This window comes from Dermacentor variabilis, chromosome 2, assembly GCF_050947875.1.
Source record: "Dermacentor variabilis isolate Ectoservices chromosome 2, ASM5094787v1, whole genome shotgun sequence".
Classification (NCBI taxonomy): domain Eukaryota; kingdom Metazoa; phylum Arthropoda; class Arachnida; order Ixodida; family Ixodidae; genus Dermacentor; species Dermacentor variabilis.
The window spans coordinates 83,271,629-83,299,049 of NC_134569.1; the positions used below are offsets into that span (position 1 = coordinate 83,271,629).

At 44.4% G+C, this 27,421-nt stretch overlaps 1 protein-coding gene and 1 long non-coding RNA gene across 3 annotated transcripts in view; one reads left to right on the forward strand and one right to left on the reverse strand.

Annotated features, from left to right (window-relative positions):
• Positions 1-27,421, reverse strand: part of LOC142572185 (adenylate cyclase type 5-like) — a 308,272-nt gene that overhangs the window by 254,855 nt on the left and 25,996 nt on the right. Inside the window, exon 1 of one of the 2 annotated variants that reach the window (XM_075681118.1) lies at positions 24,831-24,846. The exons of the other annotated variant lie outside the window; for it this stretch is intronic. The gene's annotated coding sequence lies outside the window, so the exon portion shown is untranslated. Of the gene's footprint in view, positions 1-24,830; positions 24,847-27,421 lie in introns of those variants that run through there. 2 annotated transcript variants of the gene reach the window in all.
• Positions 1-27,421, forward strand: part of LOC142572186 (uncharacterized) — a 222,522-nt gene that overhangs the window by 49,809 nt on the left and 145,292 nt on the right. The gene's annotated exons all lie outside the window — the stretch shown is intronic.

Below are 27,421 nucleotides of genomic sequence, written 5' to 3' on the forward strand. Positions count from 1 at the left end.
ACAGGCCACCATATAGAAAGTCAAATTTTTTTCTTTTTCTGACAAGAATGCAGACGCGAAACCGATACCATTACCGCTTCTTTTGTTAACCTGTACGGCTTGAAAAAGATATGGTAAAAATGTTGTAAAACGTATGTGGGACAGACATGACGTTGTATTAACCTATGGTTAAAAAAGCACAGTGCACCTGTAAATAATGCAGCTTCCAAATAATCTATAGCCTTGCACTGTCGATCGCGTGGTTGTTCAGCACTTTTCGCAAACACGGAGTGAGTGTTTAGACACAGATATGAGGTTTCCAAAGGGGCCGAAACTTGTCACATTTGCAAAGAAAATCATAACCGTGTTAGCCGAACATCAACTGGTTTCCGTGCCAAACAAATGACGCTCTTGCAGCAAATATTTTTCTTAACTTTAAATGATTCAGACGTCTGCTGCAAATGACGTCACGCGCACCTTTGTACTTGCTTATATGTGTGAATCCATCAGTAAACCGTTCAGTTGCGAGTCAGAGCTACTGGTGGTGTGTTCGGCCTGGCTTTTCGGCCTGGCTTTTTTGTACAATGTTATACATCCAAATAGAGAATTATCAGCTTGCCCATATCGAAGTTTTATTGTTATGTATATACATTCGTTGACACGCGGCTGTGAGCCAGTGCCTTTTTTTTTCGCCCTTTCCACTTTCGCACGACTCCACTTTCCAACGAAACTGAGTGACTGTGCTCTATTGCGAGCACGCGAATTATCTAATGTCATAACTCTCTACTGTACGTTTCTTTCTTTTTCCTTTCCCTGCGTCCCTCCAGTTTCGCATCGTAGCGGAACATACGCATGCGTTCTTGGTTTCCATTTCTTCTTTCCTCTCGCCATCTCTTTTCAGAGAGCCGTTTATTTCGCTACACTAACCAGAGCTTACGGATGAGAAGAAAAAAAAAAGCTGACTCTGGTTCTCGCAAATGTGTTAGCGGGACATATATTTTATGTCAGGTTTCGCAGTGATATACTGTACTTTACGGTTACGCACTGCATCTTCTTTCGTTTTACTGACGAGGCTCCATTTTTTTCGCAGACCAGACGGCGATGCAACCGAAATAAATGCCGTATGACACATTTATGCAATCCTCAGAGAGACCACTCGGTGTGCTTCCGTATGTCGCTGAATCTTCTAAATTCCACGGGCAATTGGATGCGATAGCAAACAAGTCATGAAGCGCCGGCAAAAATAAGTTCCGTCGGTGGTTCCTCACTGTTCATAAAGTTCAGTTTTTCATGGTTCGCAGAAAAGCGCAAGTTTAACATTGCCCCGTTTCTCTCACTTGACACATGGCAGACCCCGCTAGGAGATTCTCCCCGGGGCGTCGCATACATGCTGGAATCCGCATCTAACACTGACGCCATTTTTTGTTCTTCATATCTTGACCGTAGTTTCACTAAACCTACGCGTTGACCACCGTCATTCGGCAGGCAGCTATGACCCGCAGGAAAGCAGGTGAAATGCGTTTCACAGTGACTAAACACTCGGCCTATGGATACTGGTTTTGCAAGGATTGCCATAAACGCCTGGAATTTGTGGGAATCACTGAAGTAAGTGGATTGTTTTTTACAGGTAGTATTGTTCTGCGCGTCCACTAAAACCTCATGAAAAAGGCATGCTACAGCCTATGCGAACAAAAACAGAAGGCAAAAGAAAACACAGTGTCGGCACTCTTCTACAACTACATGTGGCGCTTATAAAACCCCTGCATCTGACAAGAAAAGCAAAGGAAAGAATAGCATCTGCACAGAAGCAATATTTCATTCGAGGGAAGCGAGGCGAAAAATCCAGCTTTACTTCTTCGAGCAAGAAACAATATGATAAGTGAGCTTGAGAGAGCCAGGTGAAAAAAAAAAGTGAAGAAAGGCATAAGGTCCGCATAGCACTGCATACTTTTGCTCCTTTGAGTTTGCGGTTCAGCGAGGCAGAATTAACACTAACCGCAGAAGGGCCAACCTCCGTTCTTACTACGAATTGTGGTGAATGCATTCAGCGCCCTGTTACAAGCGTTCTTCCTTTTATTCTAGAGCATGTTCTGTAGTATGAAAGTAAAAGAGAGAGAAAGAAAGCAAGGACGAAAGTTAATTCTGTCGTCTTCTGTGCTCCCCGTTTGCGCCTGGAATTCGTTGCTTTCTTTTGGCGTGTACGTGTAGTATTATGCATGCGATTGCTGGCTAGCAGCACGGTGTTGCAATGCGGAGGGTATTCTAGCGCTGAATTAGTTCTGCGCGAGTGAGTGAAATGCCACTGGTCATGAATACGCAGAGTGAGTAGTCATGCACCGCCTTTTTTGCAGTGCATACGAGTGACAAGGCGCCGGTTATTCTTCAGCGAGACGGCTTTACAAATCTCTGATGGCTATACCGAAATACAATTGTAGTCTGAGGGTGCACAGGGCTGTGACAATGACAAAATATCTATTGAAAGCTGCGTCACATCTTCAGGGTCATTCTAGTCGCGTTGGACAGTTCTATAATGTCCCTATCGCTTACGAATTCATCTACGAGCCTGCAGATTTCCATGGTAAACTTGGCGGTACTTTCTCGTTTCGCCAAGATCACCTAAGCTTTATTTTCAAGCTGAAGTAATTCCATCTTTCTTGCTTGAAGTGACTGTGATAGTCTTGTCTTTTCAGCCTAGCGAAACAGACTGCTCTTAAACAGACACTAAAGTGAAACAATGAATCATTTGTTAAAATGATATTGCAAAACACCATTTTTCTTAATTTCCCTGTACAGGCGCCGCAATCTTAGCGCCGGTACGTCAGTGTGACGATACAGATTTCATTGTTATTTTTCTTTTCGTATTTGCATCATTGCGACGCAATAAAGGTTCTCGAAACTTGTCGAGTTCAGTCATTGGCTCTCTTATAATACAATGTAGTCCATCTTTACCGATCAAAAAATTAATCATTGTTTTGAGCAGCCGCCGTGAAAGTACCACGTCAACACCAGCCTATTTTTATGTCCACTGCAGGACGGAGGCCTCTCTCAGCGATCCCTATTTACCCCTTCCTTGTGCTAGCTGATTACAGCTTGCGCCTGAAAATTTGCTAATTTTCTTTCCCCCCCCCCCACCACCTAATTTCCTGCAGTCCTCGACTACGCTTCCCTTCCCTTGGCACCCACTCTGTAACTCTAATGGTTCATCGGTTATCTACCCTATGCATTACGTGGCCTGCCCAGCACCATTTTTTTCTCTTAAGAGGAAGCTTTAGCAATGGTGCTCCTACATAAATACATGTAAAAGGTGAATTCGTTTTTATCGGCAGCCACTGCACCAAAAGTGGCGAAGTTTGTTGCATTTAAAAGAAAAGACCTAAAATCTAGTCACTGTTGGTTTCGAATTTTTGAGTTAGGTCGTCAAATTTTCATTAAAGAGTGTCGAAAACCGAAAATTTTAAGAAAACGAAATTATCAAGTTTACGAAGGTGTAACTCGGCAATGAAAAACGATATCACAATTCCGTGAATTGCATCTAATATAGTCCATCTAAAGCAGACAAAATTGATTGTTACACATCAATCTAGTATTATGGTAATACAGCTTTTGCGGAACCCTTGTAGACAGTAACAAATTCACGTAGGATATAAAATGACATATCAAATTTGTCCGCTTTCGGTGTTCTAATATATGCCGTTTACATAACCGCGGTATCGGTTCTTGATGCAGAGCTATTAAATTATGAAGCTAGTGCTTCTACTTTTTTCAAACTTTCACATTTTTGAAAACCTTTTAAACAAAATTCAGGCCCTAAATCGAAATTCCGCTTCATCAGTCACTATAATTTACCTTCTCTCTCAATTGCAACAAATTTCATTAAAATCGGTCCAGGGGTTATCTCAGAACAACGCTTTTGCATTTCACATGTATTTGAATAGGCCGTGTCGGAGTTGGGCCCGAGCTAACACTTCCTCTTAATGCCAACTAAAATATCGGCCATCCCTTTTGCTCTCTGATCCTCACCGCTATCTTCCTGTGTCTTAACGTTATGCCTAACAGATTTCGCCACATCGCTCTTTGCGCGGTCAGTGACTTGTTCTCGATCTTCTTTGTTAACCCTTAAGTCTCTGCGCCGTACGTTAGCACCGGTAGAATTCAATGACTGTACACTTCTTTTTTTTTCAACAAGAGTGGTAAGCTGTCACTCGGTATTTGGTAATTCCTGCCTTGTGCACTGAACATATACGACGTCACAAAAAGCTAGGACGGGAAGGTCAAGATGGTGTCACCACCCGTACTTTCACTCTGGCGTTTCTTTTTTAAGCTTACCACGCCTTCTCACAATGTAAGAGTGGCTTTTTCTGATACTTTATAAAGGTAACTTGCCAATATAACTCACTGACTTTATCTGTAGTGTCCCTAATAAGCAAACGAGTGCTGAGAGATTTCGTAATGCGCACAGGGCTGGTTTCATTAAAGTTAGCTTCGCCATTCGCCGGTGTCCCGATGACAACTGCGAAGGAAAGCAACACAGTTTAAAAAAAAAATCATACTTCGCACTTGGAGAAGAATGACTCTGCGGAAATAAAAATACGAACCACCATCAGAACAGGGCATACTCATTCGACCGACCGAGCAAACCAGGAAGCCAATATAGAAGCAGCCCGAGGCCAAATTAATCAGCAAGGAACTAAGTTAATTAATCAACAACTCGAAGCCGCGATGCCGAAAGAAAATATTACGCACGTAATTTGGTTCTTTCTTTTTTTTCTAGAATTCACGCTGCAGTGGCCCCGCAGTGACATTCGTATATGTTAGTTCGTGTTAGGGTAGCGTAATAAATTGCTTATTTGCGGGATCACTACTGTGCGTACTGGACAGAGACAGTGAGAGAGAATGAGAGACGTACGCAAACTTGTAATTCACGGTTAAGAAGACACAGCTCACACAAATCAAGACAAAAGCCGGACTTGACACTACATAAGTGACGACCTATTTGTTTTTTGAGTTTACTGTGATTAGCATCGCATACTTCACGCACTTTCCGGTAGCTATTTTGTGTTTCTAGGTCTATAAACATTTTTCAGCCAACTTGTGTGGCTGGGTAGTCCATGGTCTAATGTGTAGAGTATCCGGCTGCGGTGCTGAGGAAACCGTCATGTAAACGAACACTCATACCAACTTAGGTCACTGGGTATGTGCGACTCCATGGATATATCATAAGAAGCCAACAGACACACCAAGAACAACACCGGGGAGATTACTTGTACTTATTAATTGAAAAAAAGGAATGCTAAATTATTGGCAATGAAAGGGGATGAAAAAAACAACTGGCCGCAGGTGGGATGCGAAGCCACGTCTTCGCATTACGCCTGCGATACTCTTGCTACTTGAGCTATCGCGGCGCCGGTTTCCCATCCACTTTCTGGGGTATTTATGTTTATCTACTAGGACTAACCCCTGGGAGTGTTAGCCAGCGCCACCACTCACAATCCTTGGTGGCGGATGCGGAAGATCCTGTCTGCCGCAGGTATCACGTGTACGTGAACTTTTTGGGTGAAGGCGACTGGTCATTAAACCCACACGTGGTACCTGTAGACATCAATGTTGCCGGATTCGAGACCCTCGCCATGTAATGAACGAGAAGAAAAGAAACCGAGGGGCCCGATTTTTATTAGTTATATCATAAGAGACAACAAATAAATACACCAAGGGCCGCGTAGGGGAAATTACTTGTACTTATTAATTGCAATCAGGTAGCAATCAGGTGGCAGGTTCGGATCATGCTGCATCATGTCATGTTGCATACTCTGGTGACTGCGTCCGTACGTGTATTCGTGCGTACGTGTTCATGTCGTGTGTTCGAGCGTGGACGAGGGGAGGGAGGGAGGGGGGCTTTCTTGATCGAGAGTGCGCCTATATACGAGCATGTTTTTCTTCGGCATTCAAGAAAAACAAACATGCTTGGCCAAAGCAAAGATTCAGGACGTGTGCACTTGGCTTCCGCGTCAATGTTGACACACGTGCTGGACAAATACTTCGATTCTCTATTTAGGGTATACGTTTGCCGTTTACGACGGGAGGTTTGCGTCGTTTCTCGACGTAAACCTCCCACTTCCATGAGCACGATGTTCGTTCATGAACGTGTTATTCTTACTATCGCGTTAATTCCAATACCGGGCTCTCCCGTTGAAGCATGCTAAGAAATAAAAAAGAAGAATGTGTGCGCCTGCATCTGTAAAACATCTCTGGAAAACAGTGCGTCATTTCTTGAACCGGTGGCCACCTTCCGACCCACTTGAGAGAGGCACGCACGAGTGCAATGACTGTGTTTGAAGTTAGACTCGGATGTCGTGGTGTTTGGCCATGCACGAGGAAAAATAATATTTGCCTTAGATTGGAGGCGGCTAAACAAATAGTCTTGTGCATCCAGACAAAAGTACGAATGCCGCAATGACAGTACGTTCGAGAAATAGTTCGGGTACGTTTCGGGTACGGTTGGTACCCGTACGGTGTACTGTCCGTACACGTAACTACACCTTCTCTCTCCCTTGTCTCTCTCCCCCTTCTCCCTTCGCCCAGCGTACGGTAGCCAACCAGACCCTTGACTGGTTAACATCCCTGCCTTCCTGTGCTCCTCTCTCTCTCTCCCTCTCTCTCTCTCTCTCTCTCTGTGTGTGTGTTTGCGTGCGTGTGTGTGTGTGTGTGTGTGTGTGTGCGTGCGTGTGTGTGTGTGTGTGTGTGTGTGTGTGTGTGTGCGTGCGTGTGTGCGTGCGTGCGTGCGTGCGTGCGTGCGTGTGTGTGTGTGTGTGTGTGTGTGTGTGTGTGTGTGTGTGTGTGTGTGTGTGTGTGTGTGTGTGTGTGTGTGTGTGTGTGTGTGTGTGTGTGTGTGTGTGTGTGTGTGTGTGTGTGTGTGTGTGTTCTAGGCGTCGCGCCGGCTGAGGCAGCCTTCAACGCACGACCACTTACAGATATACAAAATTACAAATATCACTCATGTGCAGTTTCCTTACAGCATCACTTTTGGATACTTTCAAGACTTGGCTCAAGAGCGCGGATGGTCTCCAGAGTACTGTGTGCAGCAAAACTTCAAGCATAAATGTTGAGCTGCTTTCTTACAACGGAAGTTCTAAAAATTGATTACTCGAAGGAGGGTTCGATTGGCTCCAGCGGCCCTCTGAAAGTTCTCCGCAACCCTCTTAACAGAAACTTATGTTTGAAGATTTCTTGAAAGCTTTTGCTAGCAGACCTTTTAGTTCTCTGAGGTTTCATTTTTTGCGCGGCTCACATTCTCGTCATGAACTCGACGCGCGCGGGGCGAGTCAGACGCCTAGTTGGCCCAACCCGCTGCAGCCATGGTTAACATGCATGTTGCAGAGCGGTTTTAGTGAGCCAATCTACCCCTTGCAAGGGGGTTGAAACAACTCGCTTTGACGCTCACTCGGCCTGAGCCCCCTAAAGCATTTGCATGAAACTGTCGACCGGTTTTCGGTCCGACAAGCCCACTCGTCACCTCATTTTGTCGGGTTCATATTGCTACGCAGAAAGAGGCAAGGAGTAGATTTTACACAGTTGTATTTACAGGCGCATGCATATATAGCACTGCCCAAAATGAACAGTCCGCGTGAAGTTGTGAAGTCGTCTTCATAGCTATGGCACGGTGGGCCTGTTTTAGCATTGATGTACAGGACTTGTACTACTCTCTACCTCATAACAAGTTGATGCAGTATATCAAGCAACGTATAACCGAAGATAATGATGAACAAGTGTTTATTAGTAACTCTCTCGTTTCTGTTGAAAGTTTCATGGAAATTCTATTATTTTATTTAAACTCTGCGTACATAGAGTGGGAAGGAAAGCTTTTTTTTTTTTTTACAAAAATCGGGAGTTTGTATCGGTTCAAGCGTTGCGCCTGTTCTCAGCAACAATCTTTTTTGGCTTATGTAGACGTAAATTCAAAAGAACGTTGGTTACTTGGCTGTTAAGGTTGTGCGACATGTTGATGATTTTCTTGTTATTGTGAAAACCTTTGACGTACAAAGAAGAGTCGTTGACGTGTATAAAGGTGTTCAGGGAATGTGGTGAAGGCCTCATTTTCACGGGTGAACTGCCCATTGAAAATGAGTTACTTTCTTAACTTAAGGATAGTATTTTTTGAAGCAGATAATGTTTGCTGGCAGTATTCTCCTAGGGCAGCGAAGCCTTTACTTGGATTTTCGTCTGATCACTCTAAAGTAGTAAAAACTGGTATTTCCGTTTCTTGCACATACTCTTCTTTGTTTAAATCATGCCGCCACAGGATGCAACATAGTTTTGAGAAGCAAGTATCTAGACTAAGAGTAGCAGGGTATCCTACTGGTGCTATCGCAAGAGCTTGTGAAAAGGGGGCAAAATCAGTTAAAGGCTGTCCGAAAAGAGCAACAGTTGACGATGTTCCTAAGAGTAGAAAGAATGCAGTTTCACTTCCTTATGTGCATAAGTTAGCACACGGATTAAAAAAGCCTGGCAAGAAGGTTCAAGGTTGATGTTGTCTTTAGTATAGGCCAGAAGCTTGGTCAAGTCTGCCCATCTGTCCACAATAAAGTGAATGCAGTGGCGAGGGACAAACCTCCAGGATGTTCTGTCAATCACAAGAAGTACGTGGATTGCAATATCCAAGTTGTTTATAAGATACCGTGTTCTTGCGGAAAGGTTTACATAGGGCAAACAAATCGATGTGTAAATATCAGGATCCAGGAACATGCCCTTAATCTAAAGAATGGCACTGGTTCACATTTGGCGGTTCATTGCCGCTTAAGATTGTGTAAATCCGTTTTTGATAAAACTGATATTTTCTACAGGCACATAGTGCAAAGAAAAGGGAAATAATGGAAGCCTTTTACATGTTTTTGGAGGGTGACGGATGCATCAGTCAACCCTCGATAGCATTGTCACAGGCAGAAGTGTCTTACCTTCGGGATTTTCTGCAAATCAGTTCTTGATTAGCCAGCTTTACTGTTGCCACGTGCATGTTATTTTAGTTTTCTCGTGCACACTTTAGAAGGTGTTTGGTCTCCCTTCAGCATAGCTTTCTACGTATTCTGTTTTTTGGAAATAAACTGTTAGTTGCTAGTAGCGACCGTGTTTTGCCGTTTCTCTTTTCTCGTCTACGTCTTTTTCGCGCACTTTTTCGTTAAGATGGAACCAGAGCGATTCGCCCAACTCTCAGTTTTGATGAAAAAACAACCTGCTGCAGGTGGAGAACGATCCCACGTCTTCGCATTACGCGCGCGATGCTCTAATGATACGATACTCAGCTAAAACGGCGCCGCGGTCGCTCAATTGGTAGAGCATCGCGCGCGCGTAATGCGAAGACGTGGGATCGTTCCCCAGCTGCGGTAAGTTCTTTTTTCATCCACTTTCATTTCCATTACCTTCTTCATTTCTTTAATTCATTTAGTAAGTGCCAGTAATTTCCCCTGTGTTGTAATTAGTGTCAGTGTTTGTTGGCTTCTTATGATATTCTTAATAAAAATCTGTCTCCTCGGTTAACCCTCTTTCTTCCCGTTTATTAAGCATGATTGCAGTGTTATATGCAATGAGTTAACGTCACTCGCAGACGCAACTTGTGGCTACGCCCTTCAATCTGTACGTCTATCGATCTTCTTCTTCTTCCGCCCCCCTCTATGGATTACGTGCTGCTCGCTCATTGGTACTCTTGCTTTTCTCAGCGCCTGTACGCGCTTTTGCGCCGAGGACCAACGCATCGTGCTCGTCGTCATCTCCTAAAGACATCGGCTGTCTGCCGCACCAGAGGCGTGTATACTTTACACATTACGCCAACGTAACAGTGCCCACGTCAGTTACGGCCGTAAAAGGTCGAACACAGGCAGGCCGTAAATATAGCCCGTGCACAAGAGCGTTGCCGAAAGCTCATCCCCTGAAGGCGCCTAAAGAAAGCTTGCCTTTTTAGTTATGCGTTTTTCCTTCGCTCTCTTTCATTTCCCATAAACTCGCACCTTCTTCCAGAGGGTGAAGGACGACAGCAAGAACGTAGTAGAAAGAAAGAAAGAAAGAAAGAAAGAAAGAAAGAAAGAAAGAAAGAAAGAAAGAAAGAAAGAAAGAAAGAGAAAAGAAAGAAATGCGCCAGGATATCCGGTAACGCCTACGACGCACAAAGGCCGCCTAGCCACGTGGCCATCAACAACGCTACCAAGTGGCGTCCGCGGCAAATGGTCCGCGGTTATAGTGCATCTTAATGAGATAAAGACCGGGGTGATCGTTGGTTACATGCGGTCCTTATTACGAGTTGCGATGAGCGCGCAAAAAGCTTTCACGGTGCTCGGCAACGCGTCGCGATGCATCATTTATGCTAAGCGATATACAGGCGAGTTTTGACCTATACGCAAGAGCTTTCTTTCTTCTTTTCAGCCATTCCTTGCACCGCCAAGGTGCAATAACAGGTGCGGAAAGAACGGGTAGAATGCGAAAACGCGAACAGGAGCAGTAAAAACGACTTTTACGATCTCGAGAAGCATCACAGGAGTTATAAAAGGTATATACGCCCTGGAAACTGAAAGAGTATATGAGCGAGGCCCATTAGGCAAAATGGCCTCGCCTGCATCTACTTGTCTTAAGTGCACTCTTTTTTTTTTATCCTTTGTTGCCCGGATTTTGAACGAAGCCCCACGCTAGTATAGGGAGGAAAAGAAAGAAACGAAGCCTTCACTTCCACAAATTACTCTATGTTTCTGCCCTTCTTTCCATCTGCTTTCCTCACATTCCTCGAGAAAAAGCTATGGCGTAATATATCCAGCGTTCGCACCAAGAAGGCCATCCTCGCGCCAGTTTTATGCTTCATCTATAATGTGGCTGTAAATTACCCGCCTTTCAACGTTTCACCGGACTCGTTTATAGAAATGATAAAGAGAAACAAAGTAATACGCTAAGCAAGTCAAATAGCATACGAATTAGCGTTCAATAACTGCTGCTATCTCTTTTCTTATTGCATGTGTGTGCGTGTGTGCTTACGCGCGTGCGAGTGTGTGTAGCCATTCCCGAAGCCTGAAGTATCTGCTGCTAGCCTCCATTGTAATTTGAACGAAGCAGTTCGGCGCATTTTAACTCGCTGTGGGGTAATTTTAAGGAAGATTTCTAACAGGATTTATTTACTTTTATTTCGCGTTTCAGGGGGCCCCGAAAAAAAATATATATATCACGCCAGTTAAATCTCCAATAAATTTATTATGGTAGACTTGCGCAGTTTTACTAAGAAAGGGGTACTATTAGTCAGTCTCTGCACGAAAACAAGGAGGAATTGCTCTTCTTATTCATTTTCACTAATTTCCCGTGGGAATCTTCCCTAAGCCTCCATTTGTGAGCACAACTTACTCAACCTAAGCCTACCATTAGAAGGAGAAATTGCGGCACACGCTTGCGACAGCCTAATCCTCTAGAAATCGAGCTCAGTTAAAGACATAAATGTAGCGACAATGCAGTATGGGAAACGTTAGTGTGGCCCTCGCGCATTTCTTTCCTCGTTAAGCTTTGTCATCGAGATGAGCATTTGATAAATCAGCCTCAGGGATTATGCAGCTGTGTAAAAGTAAAGGGGAATAGCCGTATCTTGAACAGCACTTCTCCGGAATCAGCGTTGCTAAGGATGAGATGCGGTACTATATATAACCAGAAAAAATTAAATTATGCCTTCAAGATTAGTTTGTGCGTTGGCTTCACCCATCCTTTCTAGAAATGAAATTCGCATTAGCCTAACTGAGTTTTTCGTTTCGCACGGTCAATGTGTACCCTGTATTTTGGTTTTCTTGAAGAACTGTTCCTTTATTTTAAAGAACGTACAGTGGTGATTTAGCAGTAAATGTGAGAGATAGGCGTTCGCATTACGTCGTACTCCTTTGAGGTACCAGATCCATGATTCAAACCGCGTTCACCACATTGTAACCTGTTCATCAGGGGAGAACTCTATGCATGCACGTCCTGCTCATGGTGTTCCGCAGCAGACCAGCGTCAGTTGAACTATATATATATATATATATATATATATAACTACCAGATGACTGGAAAAAAGCGAAGGTGATTCCTATACATAAATCCGGCGACAGCAACGAACCTTCCAACTACAGGCCAATCTCACTTATCAGCACATCTTGTAAAATATTGGAACATATTATCTTCAAACACATCAATATTTCTCGAGCAAGAACATATATTAACACCTCAACAACACGGCTTTAGAAGTGGCCTCTCAACGGTCACACAACTAACCGAAGTGGTGCATGACCTTGCGCTCAGCCTAAACAACCGAAGCCAGACAGACATGATCCTCCTCGACTTCAGTAAAGCGTTTGATTGTGTAAGCCATGTAAAATTAGTTGCAAAACTGGAGGCTGCAATCGGAGGTGGTCAGATTACTGCATGGATAAAAAACTTCTTATCACATCGAACACAATATGTTATTGTAGATAACACCCCTTCCAGGTCTGTAGCTGTCACCTCCGGTGTTCCCCAAGGGTGAGTACTGGGCCCATTGCTATTTTTGATCTTTATTAACGACATTGCTGCTAACATTGAATGTGACATTAAGCTCTTCGCGGATGATTGTATTATTTATAAAGAAATGGTCAGTTACGCAGACCACTTATTATTAAACAGAGCACTCGATTTGGTGTCCAATTGGTGTAAAGAGTGGCAAATGTCAATTAACACCACTAAATCGGTATGCATGTCCTTTACAACAAAAAAGAAGCCTTCAGAATTTTCTTACGCCCTCGGTGGCACTTGCCTGAATAAAGTAAATAACCACAAATACCTAGGTTTGACACTCTCTTCTACCCTTTCATGGAACTTACATATTGATAATATTACCTCAGTCGCATTACGCAAACTTTTTTTCCTTAGACGATGTTTACGCCTTGCACCGAAACACACCAGACTACTAGCGTATACAACTTTTGTTCGCCCCGTCTTAGAATACGCTAACATCATCTGGTTTCCACACACATCAACTAACATATCAAAACTAGAAAAGGTGCAAAGAAAAGCTGTGAGGTTCATTTTTAACAAATACAGTCCCTATGACTCCCCTACAAACCTCTTAGCTGATGCAGGTCTTAAAACACTATCTGTTAGGGCCAGACACGCCCGCTTAAAATTCATCTACCAACTAATGCACGACAGTTATAAGATAGACCGAACTAAATACGTTACTTTGTCTACATCACGCCTGTCGCGAAAAAATCACCCATTTACGCTAAACCAGTACAGTATTCGCAATGACACGTTCAAGTTTTCACTTTTCCCTCGTGCGATCAGAGAATGGAATCTCCTCCACTCAGACATAGTTTCCTCTCCGTCACTTTCATCGTTCATCAACCTACTGGAGACATCAAACAGAGAAGACGCCACTTAACACACCCACATATCTGTAATACTTATTTCTGTGCGTGGAATTTATGCATTTCAAACCCCAAACTCGCCGCTTCTGCGCGGTTATCTATTACCTGTATAAGTTCTCTAATCTTACAAGTGTCATTCATTCGCTATTTTTTATATAAATTCTAGTAATACAATATTGTTATATTGTTATGCCAACTACATTGTTATATTGTTATGGCCATATTGTCATACCAACCAAAAGTATTGTATTATTGGTGATTTCTGCAGTAGTTAAGGAAGCGTTTTTCCTTGTTTTTTTCTTTTAATGTACCATGTAACATGACCTGTTTGTTTCTTTCTGTAAAATTGTGCCCACCTGCTTTGGTCTCAACTGAGACTGGCAGTATATATATATGACATATATATATATATATATATATATATATATATATATATATTGTTTGTTTGTGTATATGTATCTGCGCGCGTGTGTTTGTTGCTTGTGTGTGTCAGACTTGTCACGTTACAGTTAAAAAATGACTGATTACAATTACAATTACTTCTTTCAGTAGTGTAAGTCATTACAAATACCAATTACTGCCCCCGAATATAACTGAGTAAGTACTAAAAATTCACGCAACAACTCATCTGTGAGTTGTCTAAGTATGCGTACGCCTTGTGCCACTTGCTCATCTCCCTGCAGCCCGGTGTCATTATCAACGTTATGAAACTTGATATGGCCATTATAAACTTTTATCAACCCTTATCTGTCCTTATCGACCTTATGAAACTAGATTCGACCTTTATCAATTCTTATCGGTTGTTATCAATGTTAGCAGACTCGATCCGAGCCTCAACCCTTATAAGTTGATATCAACCTTATCGCAATCGACCCGATCCTTATCAATTCTTATCAATCCTTATCAACCTTATCGCACATGATTCATCATCATCATCAGCCTGGTTACGCCCACTGCAGGGCAAAGGCCTCTCCCATACTTCTCCAACAACCCCGGTTATGTACTAATTGTGGCCATGCCATCCCTGCAAACTTCTTAATCTCATCCGCCCACCTAACTTTCTGCCGCCCTCTGCTACGCTTCCCTTCCCTTGGTATCCAGTCCGTAACCCTGAATGACCATCGGTTATCTTCCCTCCTCATTACATGTCCTGCCCATGCCCATTTCTTTTTCTTGATTTCAACTAAGATGTCATTAACTCGCGTTTGTTCCCTCACCCAATCTGCTCTTTTCTTATCCCTTAATGTTACGCCTATCATTCTTCTTTCCATAGCTCGTTGTGTCGTCCTCAATTTGAGTAGAACCCTTTTCGTAAGCCTCCAGGTTTCTGCCCCGTAGGTGAGTACTGGTAAGACACAGCTGTTATACACTTTTCTCTTGAGGGATAACAGCAACCTGCTGTTCATGATTTGGGAATGCCTGCCAAACGCACTCCAGCCCATTCTTATTCTTCTGATTATTTCCGTCTCATGATCCGGATCCGCCGTCACTACCTCCCCTAAGTAGATGTATTCCCTTACGACTTCCAGTGCCTCGCTGCCTATTGTAAATTGCTGTTCTCTCCCGAGACTGTTAAGCATTACTTTAGTTTTCTGCATATTAATTTTTAGACCTACTCTTCTGCTTTGCCTCTCCAGGTCAGTGAGCATGCATTGCAATTGGTCCCCTGAGTTACTAAGCAAAGCAATATCATCAGCGAATCGCAAGTTACTAAGGTATTCTCCATTAACTTTTATCCCCAATTCTTCCCAATCCAGGTCTCTGAATACCTCCTGTAAACACGCTGTGAATAGCATTGGAGATATCGTATCTCCCTGCCTGACGCCTTTCTTTATTGGGATTTTGTTGCTTGCTTTATGGAGGACTACGGTGGCTGTGGAGCCGCTATAGATATCTTCCAGTATTTTTACATATGGCTCATCTACACCCTGATTCCGTAATGCCTCCATGACTGCTGAGGTTTCGACTGAATCAAACGCTTTCTCGTAATCAATGAAAGCTATATATAACGGTTGCTTATATTCTGCACATTTCTCTATCACTTGATTGATAGTGTGAATATGGTCTATTGTTGAGTAGCCTTTACGGAATCCTGCCTGGTCCTTTGGTTGATAGAAGTCTAAGGTGTTCCTGATTCTATTTGCAATTACCTTAGTAAATACTTTGTAGGCAACGGACAGTAAGCTGATCGGTCTATAATTTTTCAAGTCTTTGGCGTCCCCTTTCTTATGGATTAGGAATAGGATTAGGACATGATCCGACCCTTATCAACTTTTATCGCTCCTCACCATTTTTTGGACTTGATCCGACCCTTCTAAACGCTTATAGGTGCTTATTAAACTTATCAGAGTTGCTCCGACCATTATAACCCCTTACCACTCTTTAGTGCCTTATCTACCCGCGTCAAATCGTTATCAAACGTGATAAAACCCATATAACTTCTCATAACTGCTTATCATCCTTATCAACTCTTTGACTGCTTATCTGTCTGTGTTGCGCGACGCGAAGCGCATGAGTCATCAGAGATCGGTGGCATTTCAGTCGGCGAAGAAACGCAAAAACGGTAGGCGCATACCACGACCACCGAGACGCATCGGGGATGGGGCGTGTTTGGCAATAAATTTTCGCAAAATCGGAAATTTCATGATGGCTACAATGCTCCAAGCCTGCTCTACATGTGGTCCGAGAGATTGCTTTTATTCCACCATCACCAAATCTTTCAACGAAGCCTTTATAAAAACAGTTCTTCTTTGACATTTTTGCACTGCCGGTACAACACATTCATATGGTTCAGATATATTGACCTTCTGCAGGTGTGGGTGTTTAGCCCAGTTCTAACCCTAATTATGGTGTCTTGACCTGGGCTAGTAGTGGATTGGGTTCTATCCAATAAGAAACACAAGGTAAGAAACACATCACATAAGTCCTTGTAAAGTTTTTTGCAAGACACACCAGAGAAATATTCTTGCGAGAAATAAGCTTGTGAAATACAACACGAAACGTGCACTTCTGTCATACAACTTGAGATGCCTCCTGGCATACACTCCGACCACACAACCTAACTTGACACACATCGCAAAATGGGGTTAACAAATTAAATTATGGGGTTTTACGTGCCAAAACCACGATCTGATTATGAGGCACGCCGTAGTGGGGTCTCAGGAATAATTTGGACCACCTAAGGTTCTTTAACGTGCCCATAAATCTAAGTACAGGGGTGTTTTCGTCTCCACCGAAATGCGGCCTCCGTAGTCGGGATTCGATCCTGCAACCTCGTGCTCAGCAGCCCTTCTCCATGCACTAAGCAACTACGGCGAGTGTAAACTGGGGTTAGTAATATTGCAAAAAAAAAGCTAAGTAATTCACCAGCTGTCTAAGATACAGATGTGACATGCCCAGTCCTACACACACACACACACACACACACACACACACACACACACATATATATATATATATATATATATATATATATATATATATATATATATATATATATATATATATATATATATATATATATATAAAGGCAGAAGATTGTGCCTGTGTCGGAATGGTTTATTTTCCCTTGTATAACTGCAAGAATCCGTGACTAGATTCTGGCTAATAATCCAGGGCTAACGATCACGTATTCTATGTCTATGTTCTAAACTATGTGAATTATTATTACAATAATAATGCTAATTTATCTGTAACAAATAAGGCACGTTTTATCTGCGACAGATATAGGCGCACCGACTGGCCCTATACGCAGATGCTGTCCGAGATCGGCCTTCATACACTAAGCAGTCGTGTGATGCTGTACCGACCGAAATTCTTGTACCTCACCCTGCATGATAAGGTTGAAGTGGATACTCACACCTACATTTCTTATAACACTTCCAGAGAAACCCGTCATAAGCATCACCTTACACTCGAAGAAAATGTTTGTCCTGCTAGCAATACATCTAGTTTTTCGTACTTCCCGCGAGCTGCTCGTGACTGGAATGCTTCAGCTCAGACGGTGGTCGCATAGCCCACCGTTGAAAAATTTGTTGAACTTGTTGGCCAAACTGCGCTCTCAGCAACGAGTAAATGATGATGTCATTATGATAATGTCATTAAATGATGCTGTCATTATAAGAAAAAAAAAGAAATAATGGCACTACCTTATATCGCGCGTAATCGCGGCCGTAATATCAAGATTATTTGCAACGGAAATAAAATAACGAAAGCCATTTCTAGGCAAGGGTTACAAGTTGTAACTACACGCGGTTGTAATTACAAGTAACTATCGGCACAGCAGCGTAAATAAACGATGGTCACAAGCTGTAATATGTTCTCTAGAGAAGCAAAGAGAGAGAGAAAGAAAGGGCGACAGGTCCGTCGCTACTCCTTTTGCGAGTGTGAAATTCCAAGCACACTCGAAAATTAAAAACGAATGCGCAAGCTTAAATTTCCTCTTTCGGCAGCCGATGTACGACGCTCGTATCTCTGCATCTCTGCCAGCAGGAGACGACACAATTCATTCGCGTGTAAGAAGCTCCCAACTCTATCCGTGAGCTGACTCGGCTACGATAATGCGAGCTGGCCTTTTAAAGCACTCGCTTTTAGCCTTGGAACGAGCTTGCGCGGGGTGAGGGGCGTTGCGACGGCGCGGGAAGGGAGCGAAATGTATTCTTGGACACGAGGTTCGATCGGGCATAGCGTCCAGTCGGCTCGGCGAACGTGCCAAAGCTCATTTATTAGCGAGGGCGGGTTCGCGACGGTCGCGCGGCATGTGGCAGTCGCGACTTGCAGACCCTCCCCCCCCCCCCCCCCCCCCCCCTGGACGACGCAGAATGCGCGTCGCCGCGGACTGCTCTTTTTTAGCATGCGCGCTCTTGCGCAAGGTCGGCGGACAAGCTAAGAAAATCCCGCGGACCCTCCAAAGAAAAACTCGCGGAGTTCCCGATAAATATGCATCGCGCGAGCCCAGCGGGATTACTGTGGAAGACGTGTGAAATGTATCACTATACGCACTGGGCTAAGCGTATATAGGCTACTTGCGTGCGACGTTGTGCCCGCACAAATCCGAGCAGTTTCGGGCCCAGGACACAACAGTCATCCGCGCCGAGGGCCGCGAGAACAGTGCATTTGCTACCCTTCTTGAAGGTGACTGGGGCTCTCGGCGGCCGCTTTCTATTGCGCGGTGAATGCTGCTTATTTTTTTTTAATTCTTTTTCTTGCGCGCATCACTTCTTATTCCTTTTCTTCTTTAAATGCGTAAGCATTTCTATGCCTACCCAGCGAGGAAGCCCGTTCGTAACGTACGACAATCGCTTTCAAGACAGGGCGTGCAGCAGTCAGTGAATTCCCCTTCTTATGACCTCTCGCTTCAAACGAACTAAGCGGCGAGAACACAGCGCACACGAAGCTATCAGCACTCGGCGTACTCTGTCCCCATCGCAGATTGCTTCCAAGATAGGGACCGCGCGGCTGCGCCGTACGCAGCCGCCACCGGAGTATACGGTTCAGCATGGTTGATAAAGGTTCGATGCGGACGGATAAGGCGCTAAAGAGTGAGAACGGCTGACAATGATAGGAACATCATCAGCTCACCTGGCGCCACCACCTGCAGTGTTTGCTTGCGTCATCAATTCCCCTTGCGCCACCGTTCGCAGCAGTTCGTGTCGCCGCAGCGCTGTCGCATATATAGCGGTCGGATCGAGTTTCATAAGATCGATAATGACGCCGAGCTGCGTGGCGATGAGCAAGTGGCACAACGCTTACGCATACTTAGACAACTCCCAAAGGAGTTTCTGCGTGAGTTTCCGCGTGAATTTCTTCTTCCTTGTTTTTGGCAATGCGGGACGATAATTTGCATATGAAGGCTGTTACAGCCTGAGAACGCTAACAGTACTGTAAATAACTAAAATAAACAAATAAAGTTATTTTTCTTTTTAGTGTCTGTTCAAGGTTGCGCCGGTTGTCCGAAATTTTCCCCTTCCAAACGGCGCGACGTCTTTCAACCTTTAAGACAACTCGCGCGCTGCGCTATACTTCGGCTCTTCGAGCTCTCTCCACAATGTCGCCGCCTGCGGTCGGCCGATGTCCCTCGCGGAAACTGACCAATTTTATTCGCGCGCGTCGAGGGGCTGAACGGGACAGGACTGGAATAAAATAAACGCCCGGAGCGCGACGTTTTCGGTGAAGAGCGAAATTGGCGCCAAGTGCACAACGAGATCGCGTTCCTGTCCCAGAAAAAAAATAAAGATAAACTCGCGACATGCTACGCCGGCGCAGGAAATTTTACACAGCCACAATGTCGACTCAACTTCGGAGCAACAAAAACAAGCATTAAAAATAAGTGGCGGTTCGGGCTGGGTACTGGCGGGGGCGCTAACCTTTACCAAACACGAGGCGTCATCGCGAAGAAACTACGAAAAAAGAATAAGGATAAAGGAAAACGTGCGGGGGGTGACAAGAAACGCAGCAACAAGCAACAACAATCCTGCACTTCTGCATGCTGGCTCTTTTCAAAACTATGTTCGATATAAAAAAACATTTTCTCCCTAAAAAAATTTCATCATTTCTTTGCTATAACCAGCGTGGCACGGTTTGCAGTTTTATGCTTTACTCGTAGACTGACGACACGCGCCTTGTTCATTGCCAGGAAAAACGACGCAAACATTTATTCTTGGAAACAGAAATTGTCTCTGGGTGAAGGCGTGTTATTTTGCTCCGTTGGCTGCAGCAGTTTTTCTTCCTCGCTCTATCTCGATCTCCGTCATTTCTTTCTTCCTTTCTTTCTTTCTTTCTTTCTTTCTTTCTTTCTTTCTTTCTTTCCACTGTTCTACCCTTGCAGCCATTGCTGCCTCCACGTGCGTCTTGCCTTCTGTCCTTCCGAACACATCGCTTCGTTCGAAGCACCCGTAAAACTAAGCGAGCCACTTGTACGTTAAAAAAAAAAAACAAAGCAGAACGACTTTTTAAAAGATGGCACGGCGAAAAGTGAGAGAAAAGAGAAAACAAAGAAGGCGACAGGAAGAATCTGTGAGACACGAATGCGGCGACTGCAAAACAGGAATTTGCTATTCGTAAGGCAATTTGGAAGGTTCGGACTGGCTGGATTTCGCCCCCACATATTTATTTATTCCTAGGTCGTACGCCAAGACTGCGCCCGGCAAGCTCCCTCGAGTGGCTACAAAAAATTCCGTGCCTCTGAACATTTATGTGCTCGACGATCAATCGTTTTCTTTTTTTCTTCTTCGTTTCACGCTCTTTAGAGTCGTTTGTCGCGTTCCGGTGCTTTTGTTTCAGGGCGCGGAGACGCGCTGTGTTTTTTCGGAGCGTTCCAGACACGCAGGCGCCTGCGTTAAGCCGGGAGAAAACAGCCGGCGTCGCAGAAACGTTGTCACGTCTCGTTTGCCGCTTCGCGGAGTGCGCCGCCGGAAGGAAAGGCAGCGTCTGCGCGCACTACGCACCCACGCAGCAGCTGTGCCGTGCGGTGAGGCCCAACCGTGCATCGGACGTCCCCGGACGCGGTCATCACGTTGTGAGGAATAGTTCGGTCGTGCTAACTGTTCTCGCTCGGATATCTTTTTTCGATATTTCTGTCATGCTTGGTACCACTTTCTTCTTTCTCTCTCTTTAACGTAGATTGTGACGCTTGCACGCTGCACAACGATACAGTGAAATTAAATAAAGAAGAAAGGAAAAAACGATGACGACAGATGCATGCTCAGGCGAGCAGTGGTGTAATTGTTTGGCGCAAATCCAAAGTGCGCGCGCATGTGTGTGTGTGTGTGTGTGTGTGTGTGTGTGTGTGTGTGTGTGTGTGTGTGTGTGTGTGTGTGTGTGTGTGTGTGTGTGTGTGTGTGTGTGTGTGTGTGTGTGTGTGTGTGTGTGTGTGTGTGTGTGTGTGCGTGCGTGCGTGCATGCGTGCGTGCGTGCGTGCAGAAGTTCTGCGATGCCCATGCGAGTTCAGTAATTGACGACTCTGGCTCCGCGCCAAGTCTGATGTCTCTTTCTTCCGTTCTACCTCGTATATATAAAAAAAAATTAAATTGTCCCCAGAATCGCTATACTTCTGTTTGTCTTAATTCGGCGTCGTTGTTGTAATGCAGCAGGCCTTGGAAACAGTAAGCTGATCACAAGACACTAAGTTCCATCAGAGAGCGAAGTGGGCGCATGTGGAACACAAGGCGTGCATGAGGCAGAACTTATATTTCTTTATGGCTCTCTTTTTCCTTTTTTTTTACCTTTGACGTCTCTAAGCCTGTAATTTTCAAAGAAAGGGCACTTACAGCACACGTGCTCCGAGAAAATCAGGCATACTTTGCACCGAGGAGAACATCACCGGACCATCCGTCTCCTTTCCTCCGAGAATATGTATAGACCGTGGAGACCGCGCGTCAGTGATGGAAAAGGCCAAACAAATGCCTTTCGCGTTTCTTGAAATCCGCCGCATTCTATTGTAATTGAATGGAGAACACTTGAGCGTGCGTGGGCGTGCGTGCAATATCTTTAATAGAACGTCTTGCTAGGCTAGTTGGTTCATAGTCGCAGACTTAATTGGCGCGTTTCTTGTGTCTACTCCTCTCTCCCCTCTAAGGTGTGAGCTTGTTAATACTGCGTGCGCTAGTTCTTCTTTCTTTCTTTCTTTCTTTCTTTCTTTCTTTCTTTCTTTCTTTCTTTCTTTCTTTCTTTCTTTCTTTCTTTCTTAACATCTTTTTTTATTGTTCCCCTTGTTCCGTTCCCCGGCTCAGGGCAGCCAACAGGGCTCAGCCTTGTTAACCCCCAGCCTTCCCATGATCACTTTCTCCGTCTCTATATAACATTCCATGTTCATCTGGTCATTTCCGAGCACTCCTGCGAATCTTCAAAAGTTTAATTAAGCTTTGTCGTGTTAATAAGCATGCCCCTACAATGTTAACAAGGCTGGAATAAGTCTACTAAGGCTTTTTTCTGTGTGTGATATAGCTTCGTTGTTGTTTTGCAATATACAATCAGAGCGCTCTTGAACGATCAGTCGAATAGGCAGTAACAAACATTTGTTTTTGCGTTCTGTGGTATTGTGTTTGTGTCTCACAATAACGTGTAACCGATCACAAGTACACAAGTCTTGTTTTGGAGGATAATACCGATAGAATCATCCGATATATGTCGCTGCTTCTTCCTTTTTTTTTATCTTCTTATTTATTACGCGTGGGCATCTTCGTTGTGCTTTTAGACGTGATACCTAACCTGTCACGATATTAAAGCTTTGATTCGTGTCATTTATTCATTGGGAACTACTTATAGCTTTTCTTTTTCTTTTTTTCGAAACGAGGCATCGGAGTACTATTTCTCGTTAGACGTCATCGCACGTCAGACGTAGCAAAGCACCATATACTGAGCTGTATATATATCTGTGTTCCTCCTCCTTTTTCTGGCGAAGAAACTCTACGACTCTGTCAGCACTCGCCAAGTACGCCCGCACAAGCCGACAACGCTATGCAGCGTCCTATTCCCTACATAATCTCTCTCTACGCATACAAATAGCGGTGCCTGTTTATGGCAAATCAGTTCTGCAGAATTCCGCAAGGTGTAGGAAGGTTCAGGAAAAGAAAAAAATTACATCCACCCGCATCCACCATCCGCCCGGACATCCATCCAGACGTTGACACCCACTCGGAAGAGGGAGAATTTTTTTCTTCAACTACGATTCTTTGTTCCTGAGGAACACGTGCGGGTGGATATCAATTTTTTATTTCATGGCTCCTGTTGATTATTCCTGAACTATACCTGGAATGACTTCGCCAGTTTACCGTCTGCTTGCTGTTCTATCCAATAATCATTATAGTTTGCTTTGTTGCGGTGCTTACTCTATTCATTCTTTTTTGTTTAAAATTTTAACCATATTTTGTTTACGTTGTACTATTCTGGCTGTCTTTCCGTTGTTCTTCTTTAACATTTGGCTGTTGTTATGTCTTATTTCCTTTGTGTGTGTGTTTATTGAATAACTGGATTTGATTACAGAAAAAGACGAAAGATATTGCATTTGCGTTAATGAACTTCCGTCGCGATGACTCCATAAAACCGTTATAAAAGTTATCCCGTCAGCCTTGAGCTACGAAACTTCTTTCTTTACGTTTACATGCAATGTACCTGCTACGTCATTGTTATAAGTAGACTTCAAGTGTGTGCACGTTCAGCCTACCACGTTCGACAGCGCAGTTTCACCGACCGTAGAGCATTGTATACCAACGCCCCATTACACAGTCGCACGTTCTTTGTCTGCAGTATTTCGTCGACATCTTGTTAGCACGACATTTCCGGGAGTCGTTCGTGGATCGAGGGGGTGTTTTGGTTGCCCCGTGCGTGGGCTGTCTACAGCGTCATTCGAGAGTGGTAGCCAGGGAATAGGTGTCCGTACGTGACCGGACGTCTCTGGAAACTCTAATGAGTGCGGAGTAACTCGAACAAACGCCCAACTGGAGCGAGGAGATCGAAAGCAGGTCTCAAATACGTGCAACATTCGCTCGCACCTCTGCACTGGACGAAGAAAAGTCGCCTACGACTATCCTGGAGGAACCAGCTCGCCACAACGTGACATGATTGCAAGCTATGCTTAGGCGAAAGTGCTTAGCCTAGTTGCATCTGATCTTGTAACGTGGCGGTTACTGAAAACGATAAAGGCCCTTTTAATGCGAACCATTATTTGCCTCAAGCTGGGCACTTTGCGGTAAGCAGGTGGGTTGCTCTGTCGCCTTGTTTCGAACCGCTTCAATTAAACGAAATTTGCAGCCGATGGCGGCATGGAACCTCTGTTTCTCAGCGCAGAGGCCTGGTGACCTAACCATAGGCCACAATCTTACGCGTAAATCTATTCTTACCGCTCGCCTACGTTATAACCAATTATAACTTTGAAAGCATTGAAAACTGTTTCCAAGTCTGGGGACTTGCGGTGAAGCGTCACTGCCTACGACGTGCTCTCGTCTCATTCCCACTGCTACGGACTATCCAATCTACTACAGTACAACGCGTTGTAAGTTGGTTTCCTGGCCGTGGCTACATGATTCTGAATAGTATAGACCATAGCAAACAAAAAGAAGAATGAATGCAAGTGTCCATATGCACGATGTGCTTATGAACGTTTTTCCAACCTAACAGAATCACAGCCCAACTTCCAGTGAAGCGGTTTCTTTTGAGCAGTTGAATAAAGAACTTCAATTGCCTGTAATTAAACCACGCACCTTAAAACGCTACCTAGGACTATGTATACAACTCCGTGGCATTGATTCCATTTCGAGCAAATTTAAGTTTGGCGTCACATTTCATTATTTTATGACACAGGGAACGCATGCGTATAATGTTCATATATCGTCGTAGTTAACCAATGTGTACGCAATAAATGTTGTATGAACATCAGAAATAACAGGCACTCCCCTCCAGCCTCGCCCCCCCCCTCCACTTTTCCTTCAAAATTTTCACCAAATATGAAAACGATGCCACCCTCACCTCTTCGATGACAGGGGGAGGACACCCTACGCGCTTCGTATAACGCCTGAAAACAAGGAATAAATAAGCATTCACTAATTATATCCTAAGCGCCTAATTAAGCCACGAACGCTAAACTTTCGCAACACATAACACATAACATGCCCCTGTTTCCACAAGATGTGAACTCGGCGTCACATACACTTATTAAGGATACTGCCAACTACTGCATATGTAAAATTAATCTGTAACACAAATCAGGTACAGCAATACAGGTAAAGCGATGTTTGTGAGTCCGAATCTCTCGTCGAGTGGTTTATACCATCGCCAATAGCTTGATGCGTTTTCAGCGTGCCACAAAATGAGTATAAGAGTGAAGGCGACGCAGAACTATTTTTACCCAGTCAATCGTGTAAACAAATTTTCGTTATCAATCTGTTAGACGCGCAGATTACGAATAAAGGATGGTGACAAGTGGTAGACTAGGAGCTCTGCACGATATACAATTCATCGTAAGACGACAATCTATGTAGAGATCATGTGCAAAGGGTTTGTCATATCTAGGAGGTGGTAAAATGAGAATGTGTCGAATTGGGCGAGAGGGAGAGCAAAAAAAATAATTTTTTTCGGGAGAGACATTGAGCTAGCATTATGTGACTCTCGACTTCGATCCCTGGATCCACTTCAAGGTAAACACGACGCGGACGACTTCCTTCCCGCTGCGCTGCTTATCTATAGCTGAGGAAACGATCGTTGTACGCATCGCACTCTAAGAGCAAAACAGTGATGGCGCGCTATAGCACTAACTCTCAGTTAGAAGGGCGTCCATGCATGGGTGGATATACCTCGCGACATTCAAAACCCCTCGGCATCGCGCCCCCCGGCTCTCTTCTTTATGCCCTTTCTTCGAGTGTCAGCGTCGCATTTTCGTGAGTCAAAGCTTTCCTTTTTTTCTTTCTCTCTCTTCAAAGCATAAAGCCATCCTTTTATTCCCGTGCAATGAAAGAGAAAGCGCGGCTTCATTACGACTCTTCCGAGTCTCCTTTTTAACGTAAACACTGGAAACAAGAGGCGGAGAGAGAGGAAGATGTGTTTGCATTTCTTCTCCGATAGTCTGAAGCAGCGGATGGCAAACAAAAAATCTGAGCACGCACGCGCGAACGATGTAGAAGCAGCTCCAGGCTAAATATATACGCACTCTACAGGACGCAGTATATACTAAATAGTGTGCGCCTTTGTTTTCCTTCGTCTTGAGCGCCGTTAGAAATAAAAAAAAAGAAATGTTCTGACCGGATTTGCGTAGAAATCAGTTGCCCGCTGGACGGTCGAAGAGCAGGTGTGGGAGAAGGTACGGTGCCCAGTTCACGAGCCCTCCCTCGCAGAGGGTCTCGTTGAAGGAGGAAAAAAAAAGCAGTAGAACGAAAAAGAAAAATCACTGATGCCCGGAGGAGGGGACCGAACGAGAAACGCACCACCGTTCGTTCTCGTAGCCGGGCTACGTTTCGTCGTCACACAGACGCACCGCGCCTGCGCAAGACATTCTCGACGTCGGGCACAAACACGACGTAGTTTTCCCACAGGAGCGCGCTCGAAGTCTGCGTGCGCGGGGCTGATCGTCGGAACGCGATTGTTTGTTCGCACGTTGCGCGTCCTTTCGTCGCGAGTCGTCACTCTTTTCCTTTTCCGGTTGTTTTGGCATCGGCGAACCTCTAAAACAAGTTTTTTTTTGTTTTCCTTCACTTTTCAAAGAATGAAAGCGACAGCGAAAACTCCGTGTTGCTGTGCCCGTCATTTCATTCTTACGAACGCGTTCTGAACAAAGCCATCGGAAAAAGCCCGAGTGCAAAAAAAAAAAAAAAATTACACTTAGTGCGCATCTTTCTCGTCTCAACTGATCGGAGCGCTTCAGAACCGTCTTTCACTCAGGCTATCAACGCGAGCGAGCAAGTGACCTGGTTGGACGAGTATTGCCTGTTCGGTGCACAAGACCGGAGTCAGGAGAGAGAGAGGTCTCACTCGTGGAGAGCCCAGAAAGCAAGCAACGAAACGAAAGGCCTCGACAGTAATTTGGTTAAAGGATAACACCAGCGAAGAAGTTAGAAATGCCTATCTGCAGCAGGTGTCAGATCACTAGATTAGGGGTTTAAACTACAAACCCGGAGCATTCTTCAGGAAGGGGTTAATTACAGCATCTTTAGAAAACACTCATGCTATACATTGACAAGAGATGCAGGCGTAGTGGAAACTCCATTTTTGCACAAGTTTCTCTCCACAACCATTGCCCCTAGTGGAGTTGTTTAGTGCCTGTCGTTCATCCCGTGGCTAGCTCAAGCATTATGCGCGTTGCTGAAAGCAAGAAGATAGCTCAGCTATATTTCCGTGTTACTTTACCTTGTTACAACCATAAGATGAAACAGACAACAAAGCCAGAGAAAGCACAAGGAAGATAAATTGTTACGCTTTAATTGTAATGTATGAATAGCAAGAGAAAATAAAATAAAAGTACACTAAAAGATAACATGTCGAAGGTGGGGGCCGAACAAACGTATTCCGCATTGCCCGGATGGTGACCACCTTCCCGTCAGTTTTCTTGGGTATTTGCGGTTGTGTAC